Raw genomic sequence first — 21,488 nt, 5'->3', positions numbered from 1 at the left:
GCCAGAATTAAATCGACCACATTACAACGCCCTAAGTTAGAAGGTGGACTGGAACTCCCAAACTTCCCAAAATTTTATCATTGGGCTTTTCAAGTTCGAGCATTACGTGGGCGGATGAGAACTCCATGGTGCCCTGGAGGGTAATAGAGGAGCACTAGCAGTACCCCACAGATTGCAGGATCTTTTATATATTAAACATAAGCATCGGAAATTAAATGAAAGATCTGGAAACATAATATCATATTCCCTTTTAGTTTGGAGTAAAGTAGAGAAACTTCTTGGTTATGTGCCACAATATCATACATTATCTCCGCTTTGGAACAACCCACTCATTTTAACTGCAGGAAAACCCTTTATATTTATTCCTTGGGCGTCAAGGGGGATTAACACCTTAGGGAATATATATGATGATAATGGCCTTCTCTCCTTCCAGCAATTACAGCAGAGGTTTGACATCCCAGGTTCTTCATTTTTCCTTTATTTAAGATTACGTTCATCATTGATGGCTTGTGGTGTTAAGTGTGATGCTCAAATAGACTCTAATTTTCTATCAGATTGGTTTAACAACAGCCAGTGCGCTCGGGGATGGGTTACCAAGATATACAATGCACTCATAAATTCACATAGTAAAATATTTCCCACTGAGGGGATTTGAGACAGGGAGCTTAATAAAACAGGTACTCAACCAGACTGGCACAGGATTTGGTCAAATATAAATAACACATCTCGAAATTTAAGTCATCAATTGATCAACTTTAAAGTAATTCATAGATCGTATGCCACTCCTTACAAACGTTTGAAGGATTCAAATTTAAGAATATGTTTTAGATCTGCTGATCCTACTTCCTTACATAACATCACATGAAAAACTAAGGTAAATTACACTGTATTGGGCATTCAAAGTGAACATGATGGCATCAATTTACTGATCAGAAGTCCGAGTTCTTCTGTTGGGACAGTTTTGCATATGTTTTGGGAATGTGCGAAAGTGAACACGTTATGGACTCATGTGTGTGACATTATGGGTAAAATACTCTGGACTACCATAGTTCCAGATCCTTGTTTATGTTTGTTAAATGATGACACCATTTTGAATTTTAAAGTAACATATAGGAGAATGCTATTTTGTGGCTTTACAGCAGCGAAAAAAACAATTCTAGAATATTGGTTTAATTCAGAGATAAATTTACTGAAACACTGGTTGTTGAATGTGCAATCAATGGCTAATTTAGAATACTCAACAGCCAGATTTAACCGGGCAAAGCCCCAAACTGTGTCGGACTGGGGATATTTGGTTGTTGAACTGAATATGCTCCTTAGAGGACTATAACATGTGTTTATTTGTTTTCTTTTTAATTTTATGGGCCCATCTTCTCTTTTGTCTTTTATGTTACTGGTATTAAGTGTGTACATATGTTTCCCTTGGTTTTGATTTTTTTTATTATTTTTTTTTATTGAGGTGACGGTCAGTGTTTGAGTGCTGTTTTGTCTATGTTTATGTTTATGTTAACTTTCAATAAAAAGTTAAAAAAAACAAAGACTGAAACAAGACACAGGGCTTAAATACACAGACAGACAAGCTAAACAAGATAACAAGGGGGCGTGGCTAATGAGAAACACCTGGGGAGACTAATCAACATAACGAGGAACAGCTAAACATAGGATGAGACAGGGCAACACGGACATGAATGTGACATAGCCCCCCACTTAAGGAGCGGATTCAAGACGCTCCTCAGGATAACAGTTCAGGAGGGTGGTGTTACGTTCTCCTCCCAGTCTAGGGGTCAGGAGGGGAAGTAACAAAGAAAAAAAGATATGATAAAAAAAAGGTAACGTAGAGTTGTAAAATTACGTGGAGAACACACTTCAGCCTCAGTCCCAGAGTGAAAGCAAACACAACTTCATGTACAAGCAAAAGTATTTATTTCTGTTTAATAACGTTCAGTTGTAAGTAATTTATAAGTGGTTAGTTAATGATGAACTTGATGAAATGTATTAAACATTTATGAACCGCATTTTCATGTTTTGTAAATGATTAGTTAATCAACTAATAAATTGTAAATTACTTACAACTGAATATACAAAACATACATACAATAATGAACATATCACTTATTAATTATTTATGAACGCATAGTCATGTTTCGTAAATAATTAGTTAATCATTTACTAATCACTTGTAAATGACTTGTGACGGAATTTACAAAACATACATAAAATGTTAGCATATCACTTGCTAATCATTTATGAATGTTTTGTAAATGATTAGTTCATCATTAACTAACCACTTATAAATGACTTACAACTGAACGTTATTATAAAGTGTTACCCAGTTGACTCGTGCAGACATCTTAATAATAAAAATAGAATAATGGTTTGAGATTGAACAAAGCACCAAATTAATGGAACTTAAAAGTATACAAGAAAAAACTATGAAAAATTCAGACAAACTAATTCATATTAAAGATGAAATCTTGTTAAACATAGTTCACTTTTTTCAGCTGTACAATGTAGAAGAGTGACCACTGGTGCATAAAAAGAACAAACAAAAAAAACAACAGCTGAATTAATCTGACTACGGCCAACACAACCTGCTGTGAAGCCAGTGTGATTAAATAATGAAGTATCTATGCAGTGTGTGATGTTTTTCTATCCTGGTGGGGACTTAAACCTGAATGCACAGACTCATGGGGACTCGTGCCACTGTGGGGACCTAAATTAAGGTACACAAGCTTATAAATCATACAGAATTAGGTTTTTTTTTTGAAAATGTTTTTTTTTTTTTTATGGTTGTTCCATAAAAGACGCTTAGAAAAGCGGGGATTAAACTCCAAAACCCGACTTGAATGAGCCTAACAAATAAGTTGGGGCTAAAGTGGTTCCATAAAAGGTAATTGAAGTTCACGCAATCTCACTAATTTGATCCAGGTTTATGTAGTCTAGATAATTACGTGTGCACGCGTTTCTGAAGCAGCCCTAGAGGTCGATTGTGGATCAAATCGATCCACAGCGTATATTTTGTGCTGTTTTATGCGTTTGACATGTTTTTTTTTTCCCCTCAGTGCAAAACTTACATTTTACAGTTATATTCTCCATCTGTAAATGTTAGAAAGTCGTGCAAAAGTATCCATTTTGCTGCTAATCTTCATATTGAACGAGCGCTGCTGCGCGCATGCGCGCCAAATAGGAGCGCAATAACGGACTAAAATATACATTTTGCTTGGAAAATTAATATGCAATATTTTATAACACCAGAAATATCTTCTAATTATAATAATTTATCTTTAGGATGTTGGATGCAGTGAACTTCTAGCGAACAGAAGTACTTCAGTGAACAGAAGTAGCCTAATTCAGGGAAGATTTTTTTTAAGAAACTAAATATATAAAGATACAAAATATAGTTTTGGGTATAGGACCTATGCTACTTAATAAAGATGATGTATACTTATTTAGAATGCTGAGAATTACAGCTTTTAATGCAATATTTTTTTGGAGAAAGCAAGAATCCCCAGTTTAAATGAGTGGTTAGATTTAGTTTCTAAAGTACATTATGGAGAGGATAACATGAAATTAAGAGCAAATGTATACATTTTGAAAAGATATGTGCAACTCTAAAATCAAAGAATATTCCATAAAATAAAGGAATATATATATTAGCCTACATTAACTACATTTTTATATAACCCTCCCTCCCTTTTATTTCTAGTTATTTGTTATTTTATTTATTTACTTATTTAATATTGAATATTTGATATTCAAATAATATTACTTGAATAACTATTAGGAATTATGTGTCATTATAAGAGTTTGATATAAATATGTGAAGTTAAATTTTTATTAATATTTATTTATTGTTTTTTGTCTTTTCCCCTTAAATCATATGTAAAAGTGTCTAACTATGTACTTTTTGGTTATTGTTCTAATCATGTGTTTTTTAGGCTATGTGTTGGTGGGTATTATCACAAAAGAAAAAAAGTAGGAGGAAAAATAAGGAATATTTATTGGGGGAAAATATGATGTCTTTAAAGGAACTCAATTTGTATAATTGTGTTAAATGTGTTTGAATTGAAAGACATAATAAAGTACATAATATATATATATATATATATATATATATATATATATATATATATATATATATATATATATATATATAATATATATACTAAAATATTTGTTATTTGGACATTAGATGTGCCTTATTTAGAATGTAAAACCTACAAGTGTATTTTTATGATAGCAATAACTGTAAATGGACTATTGTAATGGGGTAAATCAAATGTAGGTTAATGTAGCGCCCCCTAGCGTGTCTAGCTAGTAGTGTGGAGTGCGCTCCCCGAATTCCTGTTTATTGAGAAATTAATGCTCTAAATGTAATTCTCTAATTATTACCTACTTGTAACCGTTTACCTAAATAACTGCTTTTAATTGAATAAAAAGTGGCAATACAGTGTCTTTATTGCTAAACTAGAGGATAACACTAATTGTAGGGAATTATTTCAAGTGCTTGGTTGATCAAATGTTAACATTATAGTTACAGTAATATTTCACCCTTTTTAAATGACTATCAATACTTGTAGTCAATAAGAATCAATTTAAAGGTCACTTATCTAAATCAGAATTATCAAACACTTTTACTTTAAATCAGGATACTGTAAACTTTTATATTATCTGGCATTAAGTATCAAAATCCTCCAATATCATAAACCCAATGTAATGCAAAACTACCACAGAACTATTTACTTTAAGAAGAATAGTATGTACATATATACAGATCAAATACCAACAATGAATTCAAATGAAACACAATTCAGTTCCCAAAATTAAAACTAAGCCGGCAGACATGACTAAATGGCCACTCAATGAAATAAAATGAATACCCAGACAGTCAGATGAGGATACGTTGCAGGCCTGTAGTGTTGCTTGCGAGCGGGGAGACCTGAAACACAATGGCCGTTTCGCGCCGTGGCGCAGAAAAAAAAAACTCACTGCGGCTGATCAGAGCGTCGTCATGCACGCCTCGGCAACGCGATGCTTGTGATTGAATGCGTCGTCTGACAGCTATGTAGGCAATAGCTTTGGAGATGAGTGCTTCTCCAGACGATGCACAAAAGGGCAACCGAGCAGGCTACTCACTGGCAAGGTCCTTGTAACTAAGTCGTCCTGACTAGTCGTCCACTCTTCCTCCTCGTGGAAAAACTCTAACCGAGTGCTTCACAACAACCACTATTACACTGTAAACTTAGTGAAATGTCCGTAACTCACACTTAGTGTAGACTACAAGTACATTTACTATCACACACGCATTAATTTGGTGTTTTACCAAGTTATAAACGTGACTGTCACAGCGCGGTTCTCACTCGTGTTTCTCTCCCGTCTCGTTCTCTTTCTCACAACATCTTCCTGCTCCTTCGTGACCTCTCACACTGACTCCTGATTGGATCTTTCCTCCGGGTACATGAATTTTAACTAACTTAATTTTTAACCCACATAAACATTATTTAAACATTTTTTAACATTATGAAATGTACATTTTAAATAAAATAAACAAAAATAAAAATAGTGTTTCTTTAGCAAATACCCAAAATTACTATAGGGCTACATTAATATACTGTCAATTACTAAGCTCAGATTCATCTTACCAGTTAAAATTTATACTGTGCTTTTATAATTATTTATTTTTAATTTTGTGATTTTAACTTCTGCTTTACAAAGCTCTTTTTTAGATTGTGTTCTAATGTTCTTCTAATCATAAACATGTACTACAGCTGCCAAACAAAACCAGAGAGAAATGTATTCATAAATCTTTAAAACAATCTAATTAAATCTTGGGCACAAAACATTCAGCCAGTAAGAAAAGAAAACCTGTAGTATATATATTGTATTTAGGCCTATCTATCTATATACAGTATATATATATATATATATATATATATATATATATATATATATATATATAGGTCTATATTGTCTAATTTATCATTGTAGCCTTATTTAAATTGATTTTCTGTATACTCTGTATTTATTTTTGGACTAATAGTGGTTAATAAAGTCCAATAATGGTATGAGAGAGTGTCAGTGGTAATATCATTGTGTTCCTATTGGTCAGTGTTAGAGGATCTGTGTAACAACTGAGGCTTAGCCTGACAGTTAGCCTGCCCTGGACCAGGCTAGTTTCCCAGCATAAGTTGCCAGGGTAACTGAGTTTGAACTATTTTAAGTTTGCTTTATGAAACAGAATCCACCGACAATAAGTCTGACTAACCAAAATAAGCCTGGCTTGTATTCTAATCTTGTTTTATGGAACAACCCTCTGGGATTTCCTACATTGTGGGAACATGTCTCCACATGGATAATAATATTATTAGCAGAAAATCTTTTGTAAAAACAAAGATAATAACAGCACTGCAAGTGCATTTCTGCCTGTCAACCTTCATGAAAGCATGAGTAGGACTGAGGAACCCAAAAAGCCACAGGCCAGATTTTCCACCAAAGTTAAGAGCTTATTAATTACGAAAACGATCATTTATTTTTGCTAATTATTATTTTATTTCAGTTAGTTTTTCAGTAACTGTTATTAGTTTCGTTTTAGTTTTTCATTTATTATGAATTTTTAATTTTATTTCAGTTTACGAAAATGTTTTTTGACCAATAGTTTTAGTCTTAGTTTCAGTTTTCGTTTACGAAAATAACCACACCTCCATCCCCAGTTTGCAAGGACTGAGTTTGCAAAACTCACACATACATACAATTTGTTGAATTCTATGTATAATAATTATGGATGTAGGCTACTGTTTAAAGATTGACAGGGAGAGGACAAGCATAGGCTACTATTAGGACTGTACTTACAGGTTACAAGCGCCACACTGTTTTTGTTTTTTTTCCATTAAAAGGTTTGAGTACAATCAGTAAAAAATCTAAGTTACAGTTTTTTTCAATCGCTAACAAGCGCTTACCCATACGCGCTTCAGATACTTTTTCTAAACTCTTAACACAGACTCAAACCTACAAAACACAATTGACCAGATGGATAATTTTCTTCTCAAAAACACATTTTGTTAAATATATACTAACTCTTCATTTCAAAATAGAACACATGTTTCTCTGCACACACTAACTTTACCAAAACACTGGAAATCTGACTCAAAATGAAATTATTCTGTGAAAGAATAACACTTGTTTTCACTTCACAAGGTACATGCAGTCAATCAAAGTACACCAGGTTTCAAAATACTGGCTATTGTTGACATTACTAAAACTGCATAGACGTTTCAGTTTTACAGGTATTTGCATGCAAAACATGCAATCCACCGTTTTACACTAAATTTCTTGGTTGGGAACTGTATGTCCACATGTACAGTAATGTTCACATTCAAAAACATTCCAGTAAAAAGCAAATCAGTTTTTATTCCTTTACTGTTTACTACAGGAGGTACAGTAGAAACACGGTTTGATAGAACAGAAAAAGTTTTACAGTATTTCTTACAGTGAACAAAATATCCATGAAACACACAAGAGCATTCTGAACAAAAAAAACACACAAAATTACTGTATCTAATCTCTGCGATCTTCAGGGTTAGGCCACATGTTTTCATCAAGATCACATCTGATATCATCCAAGGCGATGAACTTGGGATAAAACTGCTTGGTATGTCGGATCCACCCTTGGAGCCAGCATCCATGGCTTCAAGGAGGGACATCTGGTCATGTGGCTGATGGTCATAAACCTTCCACCTCCACATTACATTTCGTCCAGGTCGACGCCTTTTGGCCAGATTGAATCCTGCCTCATCTATGTATATGAATTCATGAGGGGCCTGGTTGACCTCCAATTCCATAACTCTCAAAACAAAGTTTATGTAAATCAAGTCATTACTGTATACTATACTGTACTGTAACCTATTACTGTGTAGGTTACCTGCAAATTGCAAAGCTTATAGAACTGGACATTGAATTGAATATACAGTACACTATACCTGGACATATTGTCGTAGTAGCTCCTTGACTCTCTCACTGATATATTGTTTTTGAACTGATATCATTGCAGAAGCAGAGGTTTTTATACTGTATCTAAGGTTTGGAATATTGTTTTTGCTATTGTGGGATGTTGTAACATTTGTAAATACTACAAAAACAATCCATAATTTTGTTGGGAGGTATAGCTTGTCTGTTAAGAAAATGTAAGCATTATGGAAATGTGTTCACTGACTGCTGAACACTGAGGATGAGGAGCCCAGAGCTGAATCCTGGAGATGGTGCCATGGACGAGTCCCTCCATCACTCCACCTGTCCTTATGAGTCCCTCCATCACTCCACCTGTCCTTATGAGTCCCTCCATCACTCCACCTGTCCTTATTGCCTCAGATTGTGAAGCACAACACATCACGCAACAACCTCAGCGCCTGTAGCCTACATACATGATTGTAGTTTCAATAAAGCTTTGTGTGTTGACTTGTATATGCATTTGTTTATTGTGTGATGGTGACTTTGATTCATTCTTTTACTAATTTATTGTATTTATTAATGAAAATGTAGATATGTTCACTATATACACATCTAGAGTGTATTCATGCATAGCTATTTCATATGACATTGTTAAGTCCCCAGCTTGTCTAGGGGGTGTGGGACTAACAAACAGATAGCCTATTTATATACCCAGGATGGAAAAACCAAGGATAACTCAAAACATGCGTCTCATGCATTTATTTATTTCAGCCTTATGTAGAATAAACTACCAAAAAAAAACTCAATAAAAAAGTGCAACACAATATACCAGTGGTTCTCAACCTCTCCTGCAGGGACCCCCTGACAGGCCATGTTTCTGTTTTAACCCTGAAATGGCACACCTGATTCAATTAATTAAAGGCTTAATGAGTAGTTGACTAATTTATTAATTGACTAATTCCTGCTCTTCCTACTCTAATAACTATTCATTAATTGAATCAGGTGTGCCATTTCAGGGTTAAAACAGAAACATGGCCTGTCAGGGGGTCCCTGCAGGAGAGGTTGAGAACCACTGCAATATACAGTCTCCACGGCTCCCATCGCGTTACTGAAACGCACGCGGAGATTGCCCGCCGCTCACCACGCCGACTTCCAGCTGATCGGGAACCCCGGTCCGACAGCTGCCTCCACAGAGTCACTTGACAGACAGCGCGGGGAGACGCTATCAGCACCCAGCAGATCGCGCTTCCAACCACACAATAAACCACACAATAAACCACACAGTAAACCACACAGTAAACCACACAGTAATCCAAACTGTCTGTCGCGAGCCGCCCAGGAAAAGTGAGAGACTCGAGAGCACTTCACTAGCTCAACTTATACACCCCACTAATTGCCACTGATCCGCGTCAGCTGCGGGATTCTCACCGCGCCAAACTCAAAACACGGGACACCTGCAGAAGAGAAACAGAAAACACCCACAGCAACACACAAAACACGCACACAGACCAGGGTTTCCGTTGTCCGGTAATTGCCGGACATTGGCCGGAAAAAAAATGAAATGTCCGATAAAATTAAATCTCTCCGGTCAAATTGTCCGATTAAAATTGCCTAATAATCCCGCCCCCCTAAGACAATCTGAATTTGAGAATAAGCCTAAAATATATAAAGCAAAAATACCGACCTTTGGCCAGGGGCGGTTCTAGAGGCGGGGCCACAGGGGCCCTGGCCCCTGCTGAAATCTGATTGGCCCCTGATTGGCCCCCATTCCTAGGGGTGGGGGGAAAAATCGATTCTTAGATGCATCACGATGCGGACGTGGACGATTCTGAATCGATTCACAAATGTCAAAAATCGATTTTCTAAAAATATATATATATTTTTTCCTAATAACGTAATATTGACGGAACGCAAAAGGCGGAACTCTAAAGCAGACGTGCAGTGCGCGGACAGTCTGTGGCGCGCACATAACAGAGTTGCGCACATAACAGACGCATGATGGCTGAGCGCCAAATTCGAACGCCACCCTCTTCGTTAAAAGCTAACGTATGGAAAATTGGCAATTTCATTGTTACCTATTTAGTATTTTTTTTGTATGAGAGCTGCTTTCTGTATTGTTTAGTTTTCACATCAATATGCTGTGTAAACCGATCTGTTAACTGCCCTGCAATATGTGCAATGCCAGTCACAAAAAGTTACATTTTGACTGTGCTCTCTGCAGTGTTGGAAAAATTCACTCTTATTAGAATGATTATTGACTTTTTTGTATTTCAGTTAAAGCTGTCTCTAATGTGAATTTCTTGTATGGGTTTTGATGGTGTGACCACTGGGGGAGCTCTGGGCATATTTTTGTATTCTGTTCATTCACTTTTTTTGTATAAGCTGTTTTTGATTGTGGTATACAGCAAACATTTCAAGTCATAACTCTTTATTATTTAGTGCGGCTTTGTATGTTACTAATTATTCAGAATATGCGCAAGTCCACAAGCATTATGTTTGTATGAGAGCTGCTGGTACATAATTCTATATTTTTGAACGAAAACTGTTTGTGAATTTGCTACAGCTAAATGTTTTTTTGTCTGAAGGATTATATTGCTCATTGGAAATAACAAGAGGATGTTGGTTAGAAGTCTATTATTAAATGCTAGAGATTCAGAATATGCTGAAGTTTGTATTAATTTACTACAAGTATGCTGCTAGTACAGGCACACATTTATTTTCCTGTTGGCTCTTTGCAGTGTTGGGACATATGCTGGCAAAAACTTACAGTTGACTTGCCAAATCACTTCCACTTGTTTTATTAATAAAATTAATATAGGAAGTATTGGAAGTAAGTTCGTTATGGGTCATCATAAATACTTTAAAAGTACCAAGTAGTAAAAAAAAAAAAAAAAAGCGTTAATAATCGATAATCGTTACCCTCTGAATCGTAATCGAATCGAATCGTGAGGTGCCTGGAGATTCCCACCCATCAATCGTCGACGAGAAGAGCAACTGGAGAATTCTTCACAACGATCACAGATGCAATTCCACCCCAAAACAATTAACAATAATTTACTGTTTATAAGCGACGACATGATTATGAAACTTAAAAGGTGGAATTCAGAAAGAAGTGCATTGTGTCCTTTATGCACAGTATAAATAAATTTAAAAAATCATTAAGAACTTTACTGGCTCATAATTTTATTAGAGCGTTTGAAAAAGGAATGACTGCCGAAATGTATTTGCACCGTACTGAATAAATTATTTTGTGTGCTTGAATGTACCCTGTATTTGGCCCCTGAATGTAACATGTGGCCCCTTAATGGCCCCTGTTACAGAAAAATCCTAGAACCGCCACTGCCTTTGGCTATGTTATAAAGGAAAGGCTCTACCGTTTGAAAGTTATTAAACATTATTACATGGCTTGGTTGAATTCCAATGTGGAATGCGGTCTGTTATTTCTTGATATCAGACCGCTGAAGCACTAGCGGCACCAGGATTTTGATTGTAGCCTAGGTGGGCCTCCAGAAAACTGGATAAGCCAAAAAATAAAAAATAAATAAAAACGGGTTCCCCTTCATCTCCATTTCAGCGCTTTTCTGGACACTGAGGACAGCGACTAAAATTATAGGCCTATTATTTTTAGTTTATTAACAGCAACAACAGCTGTAAAGATTAAGTTGACGATCGCCATCTCCGTAGTGAACGCGCCTATAGAGAGAAATGCACATCATGGATTACATAATCAGAGAGTAGCCTATTTCTTTTCGTTTTAAATTGTTAAAAAGACATTTCAAGCTTTCTTAAGATATATTTCATGTCTGTGAGGCCTACGCTGAGTTTCGTAAAATTAGGATGAGATGCGCTCCCGTTCACGAGCAATGCAAGTGACCGCGTGGGCGCCGTCATGTGCCTATCGTCTGCTATATTAAAAATTATTATTATTATATTAAATTTAGGCAATTGGTTGATACAAAAATTATTAAAATTAAGATACAATTTATACAAAACGAAATTCATTTCAAAAAAGGCTTTCTACAAAACAAAAAACTTAATTAAGTGGTCAAAATCATGTCTGACCCGCTCCATTTCTCTCGATATTGCGCATACTATTTTATACGTGCGGTTCACTTTTCATAATCCACATAAATTAAAAAATAACATTATAATATTTTAACAAATATTAAACTAAATGAGCTTATTTAATGGCTACAACACGTATAGTAGACCTAGACTCTCTATTTGTACAAATTGCTGCACATTCATTTTATTCTGAATTTTGCACATAAGTTGAAAGGCATTTGTTTGTGCATGCATAGCAAAACATATCTGCAACATTTATCAAGTTCACTGATAATTATGCGTGCATTTATTATTTTATTATCTTAATGAATAATGAAACAAGGACAAAGCATATAAACTGCGTTGTTTGTTTAGAATGGAATGGATCGCAAATAGATCCGAATGAAGAAACGTACAAAACCATAGTAGAAAATGGGTCTCGGGTGTTCCTGCAGAGGGGGGGTTCTCGCTGCAGAATCGGATCAAGACGAAGCAGCGAAGTCGCCTTGCGGAGAACAAGGTTACGCGGCTTATGCGCATTGCAAGTTGTGGAGAGACACTGGGAAGTTCGCTTGAGTAAAAACAATAGGCTTCAGATATTCTATGTGGGGAAGGGGGATTGGTTTGTTAAACTATGAATGTGAAACCATAGTAAAAACAATTGGCGGTGATTGACGCCAATCGGACGTTCATATTTTTTTTCCGTCTATTTGAAAGTTAGGCTATATAAACATGTTGCATTCTATATGGCCTGATTATGTCATTTTTTAAGTTACATAGCCTGCCTCCAGTTTTCCTCAACTTGACTAATTAAGAGGCGATATTTGACCGGCATATTATCAAAATGTCCGGAAAACGAAACCACTGCCGGTCACTTTGACCGGCACCATTTTTTTCTAGCGGAAACTCTGACACAGACCTCACGGGTCATAACACCCCCACCCATAAGAACAAACCTATCACATAGTTTGTATACCACTGTAAAAGTTTACCATTTATGTGTTGTTACAGGCCCACCATAATCAGTCGGCATGAAATCAAATTTGACAAATCTTCTTTTTATATGTAATATTGTAGTGTTTATTATAAATGATTTATCTGTGCACTTCATTATTTTTTAAAAATTCATGTACCCTTATAATCTTTAATCAAATACATTACCCTTCCCTCCCATAGATATCATATAAAGGCTAGATGTCTCGTGCGCGCTGCTGGCCAATGGAGGTCGACGTCCGCACGTGGCGGCCATCTTGCCACAGTGTGCTCGCTCACTCGTTTAATGGTGCATGTACTTTTAAATAACCATAACTTGCTCAATTTGCTACCGATTTTCAAACGGTTTGGTTTGTTATAAACGTCAGAGATGTAGTTATGACACTGCATACATACAGTGCATACATATGAATAATTATAACATACATGTTCAAGCATTCGGAATTATAGCCACGTTAATAACGTTTGTAAGAAACCAAACCGTTTGTAAATCCGTCAAGATTTCAGCGAGATAAGAGGATTTGTGTGCGTGCTGATCATTCACCTTAATGCACAGCTTCACTGTGACAAGATGGCCGAACGGTGATGCCGGAAGTGACTGCGCCATAAGACATCTAGCGTTTATATGAGAGGTGTGTTCGACATCGGCTGCGGCTGGATGCAACCGATCGGCGAAAGTAGCCACGTGCAGGCGGGGAGGAGCTGCAAACGGAGACGTGAAGTCGGATACTTTCTGTTTCCCGTATTGACCGCTCACGTAATGTTTGCATACTTTACCACAGCTGCAGTGAAATAAATGCAATATTTGCCAAATAATACACAGATATTTCAGAGACATTTTCATTCAATACTTTTATGTAGGCTACTGCTTCACACAGCGTCTGTTTGAACAAGAATAAAGTTCAACATAAGCTACTATCAATGAAGTGGAGTCTACGTTTTTTAAGCAGTTTTAATTTGATAAACATGACACAAAATAACATGATAACGACACGAAAAGAGTTTTCACTGTTATAATAAACTGATTTGAGAGCTTAAGAGGAACTAAAGGTGTTCGAATAAACACGAAACACACGTGATCGTTGTCATGCGGTGAATCCGGCCAATCGTGGAACAGCTGTGTCGTCATCAGCCCACGTGCAGCCCAGTGCAGCCGCTCTTGAGAAGCTGCGCTGGCTGAGTTCTCCGGCTACTCTCGAATTGCCCTCGCGGTACTTTGATGGCATACCTCACAGTCACGTGGCGTCGGCGCTGTATCAAGTCGGACAAAATTTCTAACCGGTGTGGTGAATAATCAGGTCCGGCTGAAGAAATAGGTCCGGGCTTAGGACCCAATTAGTATGCCAGTATGCCTGATCTAAATCTGTTCTCGCGATACGGTAAGGCAGTATCAGTGCAGTAATATCAGGTAAAGCCAGGGTTCGAAATGAGGGGGGTCTGGAGGGGTCCCGGACCCTCCATAAGTCATTAGGGACCCCCCATAAGAATTTATTTTTGGATTTTGGGGGGTCCCCGACAAATATATTTTAACATTAAAAATTATTGTGAAAATTATAGGTCTTTAGTGACGTTTTATATTTATAACAGTAATTATTTTATTTCCTAGCGCGAGGCAGCAATCAGGGCAGCTATTAGCCGAGTGAGTTCCTATACAGCGTCACAGATTGTTGTTGTGGTGCTCCCGCAGACACGCACTGTAGCTGAACGCGGCAAAACGAGACCTCACAAAGAGTGAAATCCTGAATGAAAATCCTGTAAGTGCTTCGATTATGTCTATATCTCCATAATTGCTTATAGTAAAATATTAGGAGTTCGAGTTCCTATATCAAAAGTTGCATTAAATACCCAGTGCAATGATTAGAAGAGTACGTTTGTCAACGTTTCTTGCTAGCTGTATGTGTATGAAGCCAAATGATCTGCCAGCTAACAGCAGACTATGGAAGCTTGTTTCCGCCACAGAGTGAAAAATAAAAAAGGTAACGTTAATTGCGACTTTTTAATCTCACAATTCTGACTTTTTATCTCAGAATTAGGCTACGTGATATAAAGTCGCAATTGCAGGTTATAAAGTCAGAATTGCGTGATATAAAGTCGCAGTTGTGTGTTAATAAATTGCGTGTTATAAAGTCAAAGTTATGAGATATAAACTCGCAATTGCGAGGAATATAACTTTTGCGACTTTATATCTCGTAATTCTGACTTTATAATACGCAATTTGGAGATATAAAGTCAGAATTGCATGATATAAACTATTCTGAGGTAAAAAAAAAAAAAATCAGTATTTTTTCCCCTTAGAATTGGACTTTATATCTCACAATTGTTAGTTTATATCTCACAATTCTGAGAAAAGATGTCAGAATTGCGAGAAAAAAGTCAGAATTCTGACTTTATAAGACGCAATTTTGACTTTATTTCACGCAATTCTGACTTTATAACACATAATTTCTGACATCCCAAGACCATTATCCCACCTTCAACATTGGTCCATATAATTTTGCCTACAGTAGGCTATAGTGTAGCAAGGTAGTCTTCAGAATTTTTAATAATTTAATAATTAAATTTTAGGGGACCCCCCAAGAGTCCTAAGTCATTTCGAACCCTGGGTAAAGCTCATAGCACGATCATCGGATAACGTTAGCTGCATGCTATGCTACTATCTAAGCTAACTAAAAAACACACTAACAACGAGAAATGTTTAATTTCACAATCTATAGCTTCGGTTAAATACTAGTATATGAAACGTATAATGTAAAATACATTAAATACATTGATGACTCGTTATAATGTAGTACAAACGTCTTCTATAATAAAGTGATTTTGTATGATTTATAACCAGGCACTAAAGCGATTACCCATAAAACGTGCTTTGAACCAATCGGATTGCTTGGGTCCTAAGCCCGGACGCGATATTTTTTTTCCCAGGACGGTAGGGGAAGACTCATGAATATTAATTAGGAAAGTCATCCCTGATTGGCCTGATGACCTACCCCTAACCCCACCCCTAAACCTACCCGCCACTGGAGGTCTGATGATCTACCCCTAACCCCGCCCTAAACCTACCCGTCACTGGGGTTAAGACCAATCAGGGATGACTTTCCTAATTAATATTCATGAGTCTTCCCCTACCATCCTGGGAAAAAAAATATCGCAGCCCGGACTCATCTCTTCAGCCGGACCCGATTGTTCATCACACCGGCATGCACTGCTTCAAGTCAGCCGCCGATCGGTCTGCGCAGAGCTGCATGAAGTCGAACAAGCCTGACCTCTCTTCTCTTTCGGTCACGTGCCATGGCGAAAGGGTGCGGCCAGAGCCATTGAGGGTGCGGCTATCGAGATGCTCTCGAGGGTGAACTTGACTGATGACTTGACTCATCTTGGTTCGCAATAAACCAAGAATAATAATAATAAAATAAAATAAAAAATCCTTCATGATGGGAGGGTAATGGTGGGGAGTCCGGTGGAGAGAAATCCTCCACAACTGAATGTAAACTGGCATTCAAATCTGCCTCCATTTTGTTTGCAACGCCCATCCTCCAACCATCCAATCAATTCCCGAAGGATGAAAGCCCCGCCCTACATTTTTTTCTAATTTCAGTAGCCGTTTCACTCGGATATACGTCACAACAAGGAAAAAATGACAATCTCAATTTCCGTTTCATGCCGACTTTACATATATATTTTTTTTAAGTCAGATTAGCGCCACCTGTTGATAAAAATTAAATATTACATGTTATTGCATGGGTTTACCACTAGATGCCTGTATAGTTGTTTTTGGACCAAATAACTTGATTTTAAGATGAGGATTTTAATGTATTTTTTAGAAACGGCTCTAAGTATTTTGAAAAGTTAATATTCAACAATACTATTGATCTGTCATTGACACCATTATATGAGAGCTGAACTGAGCTGGGTGATAACATCACAGTTTTCTCCAGAATGGCTAACGTAACGTTATATAGATTAATTAACTGAATGAATAACTTTTTTACAACAGAAATTAATCAACACTGAACCTATACTTAAGCTGGATTATGACACTATTTTGCTCTAGATCTGCCGACACAAACTTTGTTGCATTATTTTCCTATGATCCGTATAGAGCTGCTTTGAAACAATCTGTATCGTTAAAAGTGCTATATAAATAAAGGTGACTTGACTTAATAAATGTGACTAAGTGAGAATTGTGACGATGGCACTTGATCATGTATTGTTATTTTACAGTTGGATTGTATCACTTTGTTAGGTTACATATTTATGGTTTGTGATTTAACAAACAGGATTTTAATTTATTTGATTTATTTTTCACTTAAGAATTATTGTTAAATGTGTGCCTGCATAACTTTTATAAGATTTATTTTCTTTGATTTTGTTTTATTATGTATAACTTATTTATTATTTAGTTTGATTTTGTATTTTTATTTAATTACTATTATTTATTTGGAGCAATTAAATCAAATGTTCAAACGCTCAACCTTTGTTTTCATATCTTTTTTTTTTTTTTTTAAGCTTTGTTCAATTTACGTAGAACGAACGTTGAGTTTTGTTTTGCTCTGCTCTCTGGCTCCGCTGTCACGTTCGTTCTACGTCACGACGCTTCCTACGCTACGTCATACGTCATACGCCAGCATCCATCTCTGTGAACGCGCACCGACCGCCACCGGAAGCCAGTTATTTTAGTTTATAAAGTTTTAAATATGTATATTTTTACGACAAAACCGCACGGATTACCCTCAGAAGGCCTTCGTTTATCCCCCTGGAGCCGGATGGATTACTTTTGTGAAGGATGCATGCACATTTTGGGACTTGAAGGAGGTGGACCCCATAGCTTCACATTATAACCACTGAAAGATCCAAGACATTTTCTAAAATAACTGAAAATGTGTTCGTCTGAAAAAAGATTGACATATGCATCTCGAACGACTTGAGGGTGAATAAATCATGGCTTAAATATCATTTTTGGGTGAACTATCCCTTTAAAGACAAACCATGTGTAAATTCATAAGTCAACACCATTGCTGAGTATTTTCTCATTTGCATATTCATAGAATCGCGTATACTAAATGAGGCAAGGGTGTAGAGTTACGTTCAAGCTATTTTAAGCCATGAATTTTTTTTAAGGAAAGAAACTTTTAAATGTGACTACAGGGGGACTTCTTGAATACTTCTTCAGTTACAGGCATGGAAACTTGAGGCAAAAAATAAGAAGTGCTTCATGCCATTTTTGAACTCTCACTGTTGGCAAATAATGAAACACAGATTGTTAAAGTCAACATATTTAACTAATAGATCTACCAATCTCTGTGTAAAAATAATAAAGTGATGCTACCATCTTTCTATACTCATTTTGACCCTCCTCCACAAAACAGTGGATTACTCAGTAAATATACATCTGTGACATTTAATATTTTGGCTTTCATCATTATTTATGTTTGTCTTTCTACAGAAAGAAAATAAGCAAATCTAAAATTTGAGCCGGGGACCTCTGGTGGATCTCTAGAGGAATGAACCCATAGCGATTCAGACGATACCGTATTAAAGGTCGGTGTCATGAATGTACAACAACAACAGGCTCTGGATCGTCTCAGTCAGTCTTCAGTGATACAGAAGTCCTGAGGGCGACGTCTAAACTGTTCTGGGTTCAGCTGCTACTTTTAGTGTTCAAATGTTTGAATTAATCGTAGATGAAAAATGTATGAGATCTAAAATTAGGAGTGAAACGCCAATCATTTTTAAGAGCTGCTCCTAAATTTCCACGTTGGTAGAAACTTTTAGTGGAAAGATTTTGATGAATACAGACTCAGATTATTAGAACTGCTCATATCCATTGATAAAAGAATAAATGGAAGTAATACTTGCCGTTCTGTGTTTCCAGAAGTAAACGCCCCCCAAGATGACGATAACCAGAGGAATTAAAGCATAAAGCCAGTGTAGGTCAGAGGAGCTGAGAGGTGTTGGGCTGGAGGAGGAGTGTGGAGGAGCTGGACTGGAGGAAACTGGAGCTTCTGGAAGAGACAACAAGAACAAGAAAGATAAAAGATAATCAGTAACTCAACTCAAATGTCTCGCCATCTGCCAAATTATCAGACAAGTTTTTACTCATTCTACGAGGTCTATTAACAATATATATGTTTTGAACAGCATTCAAGACATTATCCAAGTAATAGTTTTCTTCTTTTCCAAATAAAGAGTTTTTGCTGTGGATCAAACGATACATCACATCTGATTATTTACATCATTCATAGTTGTCATCATTCATAACTGGTTTCAACTGATGATTTTGCAAAAAGTATTCAGTTTCTGCAGTTTTAAATCATAATATTACACTGTAATTAAAATTATTACAAAAATATTAATTTAATTTATTTAAATGAAAACAACAGATAAAATGCTGAACAATGTCTCAAGTCGTTCCAGCTCAAGTAGGAATAACATCAAATTAATTTTTACAACATTATAAACAAAATCATGACCATTTATATTATTATTATTTTTAATCATAATCCTGATTCTGAAACATTACATTATTTATTATAGTGACAATACTCACTGTTGTCCACAAGTGTAGCAGTCACCTCAGACACTTTCTTTCCAGTGAAGACTCGTGCTTTATAGAGTCCTGATCTGGAGATGTCCACATTCTGAATGATTACAGATAAACGTCCTTTTCCTAATATGAGTGTAACTCCAGGCTCTGGAGGATCATCATAGACCCAAGGCTTCTGCGCAAAAAGAACAGTATATTCCTTCTTGTCTTCTTTAAAAATAATCCTCACTTCATCTGCTTTCTCCACTTCATCGATGTCGAAGGATATTGTAACATTCTGTCCATCGATCGCCTCGAACTTCGACCCAGCAACAACCAGAGCTGCAAATCAGAACCAGTGCATTAGAATAATGAGGAATAAACTGACAATAGATTTTTTTAAATCATAAAAATCCGCCGATTAAATTAACAGTATACCTACCTGAAAAAAGTACCAAACTGAGAGTGACAATGGTTTTCATCGTTAGGAAAATTAGCTTCGAAATGGCTTCGGCTCTCTTTTCTTCTTCTCGTGAGTTTTGCAGCAGAGTGTTGCTGTCATACACCGATCATTTGTCGAATTCTATTAATTGAGTTAAATCTATGTAGCTTATATCCAGTTCGATGAAGAAATAGCGGCTCGGAACGCTGTCAAAGCCTCAACTCAACCACAACCACCCGAGCACACACACAGCCGCGGCGCATCTCAGAGATGGGTCTGTCCCTTACATTCTCTGGTCTGTCTGTCTGCGGAATGCAAAAGAGGGGGCGTAAAAGCTCCACCTCTTTTCGACGCTTGTAGGCTACTTCTCTCTTTACGAAAGTCAAACCTAGGATTTGGGTATTTCATTTCACAATGCGTTTCTTTCCTATAGGCTGCATGTTATTGGTAGCCTACGTGATACACTGTTAAACTGAAACAGCTTAATGCTATTTTCTTCCACATTCCTTATATTTCACTGTCACCACCTAAGCCGTAGCGATCACAGATGGCAGAACTATTCCTGTTCGTTCCCCCCGTTTTGAAGTATTTCAATAATTAAACTCTACAGTATTTTTTATTTTATTTTATGTTATTGAAGGGGTACGGTTAGGGTTATGTAGCCTATGATAGGCCAATATAACCTCCGATCTGGGCGGATTTGCTCTCATCTTTTATAACTAAATACTAAATTCCTAGTTTTTAAAAATAAAACTTTTAACGTTTGTTACAATCTTTTACTTACTTGCAACATCGAAGGTTTCTGAAGAGAGAACACATTTTCAGTCTAATGGCCGCCGTGCCGTCGTTCTGAAATGTTCAATCCGAAGTTCGTTGTCAGGCTACTTTCTGTCACTGGGTAGATTTTACTTTACATGGATGTTCTTCCTCCTTCCGTTTCTCACCAGTTTCTAGCATTACCGCCATCGAGAGAGAGAGAGAGAGAGAGAGAGAGAGAGAGAGAGAGAGGTCTTCTAAACTTCCAAAAAACTGCCATCAAGTTCTGGAAACAAAGTCCCCTGTTTCCAGCTGGAGAAATCTGCCAGACACACACACACACACACACACACACACACACACACACACGCACACCAAACACGTACGTGCATTCCGCCCACATAAATTCTAAACACAGAAAGACAAATACATTAAATAACAACACAAACTGGAATGTTATTTGAAACAAAATCGAGAATACACTGTTGCGAACCAGCTGAGCATGAGTGATGTGAAACTCAGAGAGACATGTGTTGAAATATTTTATTCATCTTATAGAAAACAATTGTAGAATTATTTTAGAATTATTAGGATACTATAAAAGCCAGTGTTTTGAGGCCTCATATAGCCGTGACTGTGATTGCAAAGGTCAAGTCTTTGTGCAGCCATTAGCTAGTTTTAGCTTAGTGAGGGAATTTCCAGTAAACAACAGTTGGCTGAGAGATTTATAAGAGTGGTTTTCCAGTGGTTCAGGCTGCATGACTAAATAAAGAGTCATTGCCGAAT

General features: G+C 36.8%; 1 protein-coding gene and 1 long non-coding RNA gene across 2 annotated transcripts in view; one reads left to right on the top strand and one right to left on the bottom strand.

The window, feature by feature from the left end:
• The window catches only part of LOC311072984 (uncharacterized protein), a 1,552,487-nt gene that overhangs the window by 701,604 nt on the left and 829,395 nt on the right, over positions 1-21,488 (top strand). The gene's annotated exons all lie outside the window — the stretch shown is intronic.
• Positions 16,825-21,061, bottom strand: LOC311073001. Its single transcript, XR_014604089.1, has 3 exons — positions 20,731-21,061; positions 19,529-19,846; positions 16,825-18,983 (listed from the first exon to the last, which is right to left on the bottom strand). It is a non-coding gene; the product is annotated as an uncharacterized lncRNA (long non-coding RNA).

This window comes from Abramis brama (assembly GCF_963993115.1).
Source record: "Abramis brama genome assembly, chromosome: 22".
Lineage (NCBI taxonomy): Eukaryota > Metazoa > Chordata > Actinopteri > Cypriniformes > Leuciscidae > Abramis > Abramis brama.
Note: the sequence above shows the minus strand (reverse complement) of the source record. Positions and strands in the feature narration are given on the sequence as shown.